General features: G+C 64.6%; 1 protein-coding gene across 1 annotated transcript in view; it reads right to left on the reverse strand.

Annotated features, from left to right (window-relative positions):
- Nucleotides 1-393, reverse strand: part of SDK1 (sidekick cell adhesion molecule 1) — a 455,450-nt gene that overhangs the window by 153,703 nt on the left and 301,354 nt on the right. The gene's annotated exons all lie outside the window — the stretch shown is intronic.

Genomic DNA, 393 nt, shown 5'->3' on the forward strand with positions numbered 1-393 from the left:
CGGGCAGCACGAGGCCGCTGAAAACGCGGCTCTCCCCTCCCAGGCAGTACGCTGGGCCCGGCCGCTCCAGGGGCGTCGGACGCTCCTCGGATGAAAGTGGCCACACAGTAGGAAGCAGGACTGCCGGTGAACAGAGCTCAGAGAGCAGTGTCTCGGGACTTTAATTTAAAAAAATTAATATCAGAAGCCACTGCCTGTCTGCTGACCCCCAGTCCTCTGAGCCCCACGGCTTCCGAGCGCTGGCAGGGCTCCAGGCGGGGACACCAGGGACACAGGCAGAGGGGTGGCCCCATCACGGTGCCCCTGTGCTCCCCAGAGCTCCCCAAAGCACAGCACAGCTGACGCCTCAAGCCTGCTCCCGGCTTCTGGGTCCCTACCCCAGCCCCGACCCCA

This window comes from Myotis davidii, unplaced genomic scaffold (assembly GCF_000327345.1).
Source record: "Myotis davidii unplaced genomic scaffold, ASM32734v1 scaffold399, whole genome shotgun sequence".
Lineage (NCBI taxonomy): Eukaryota > Metazoa > Chordata > Mammalia > Chiroptera > Vespertilionidae > Myotis > Myotis davidii.